The sequence below is a fragment of the Sinocyclocheilus anshuiensis genome, unplaced genomic scaffold, assembly GCF_001515605.1.
Source record: "Sinocyclocheilus anshuiensis isolate Anshui unplaced genomic scaffold, SAMN03320099.WGS_v1.1 scaffold444, whole genome shotgun sequence".
Taxonomy (NCBI): domain Eukaryota; kingdom Metazoa; phylum Chordata; class Actinopteri; order Cypriniformes; family Cyprinidae; genus Sinocyclocheilus; species Sinocyclocheilus anshuiensis.
In genome coordinates this window covers 205,113-205,768 of record NW_015555739.1, presented here as the reverse complement: position 1 = coordinate 205,768, position 656 = coordinate 205,113, and positions in this window count along the sequence as shown.

Below are 656 nucleotides of genomic sequence, written 5' to 3'. Positions count from 1 at the left end.
AGCATTAAAATTATATACATATGGATATTGTATGTATACTCTCACACTTTAACTTCTTCTATTCTTGAACAGTTGATGATTATCTAATCAAAATAAAAGTGCAGCGCTGAGTCTAGGAGAACTCACCGTTATCACATACACTCCGGACGTGTCGCGTTCAATTCGAGCAGCGGTCTAAAACAGTTTATTTAATCACCAAACGGACACAAGTTTACTTCAAGAATGAACGAACAATGAGGCATAGATGAGCTTGAAGTTCGTGTTTAAAAAACGGAGCAAATGGAAAGAGAAAGCGAGATCTATATTATAGCTCTATAAATGAAGCATTAACAGCAATTCGGGACAAATATAATGTAATTTAATGGAAATAGCACGTGCTGTCAGTGATTTCAACCACTAGAGGCCGCTCTCGCACTGTGTAATGACAGCAGACCCTTCTCAGCTGCTCCAGCAACGGACGCAACCCTGAAAACTATCGGCATGGATTTTTGCCGATAACTGATAGTTCCAGCAAAAACCTATCGTGCCGATTAATCGGCAAAACCGATACATCGGTCGACCTCTACTTGTGACTGTCCCATTGACTGCCAAGTAAATTATACTGTCAAGGTCCAGAAAAGTATGAAAGACATCGTCAGAATAGTCAATCTGTCATC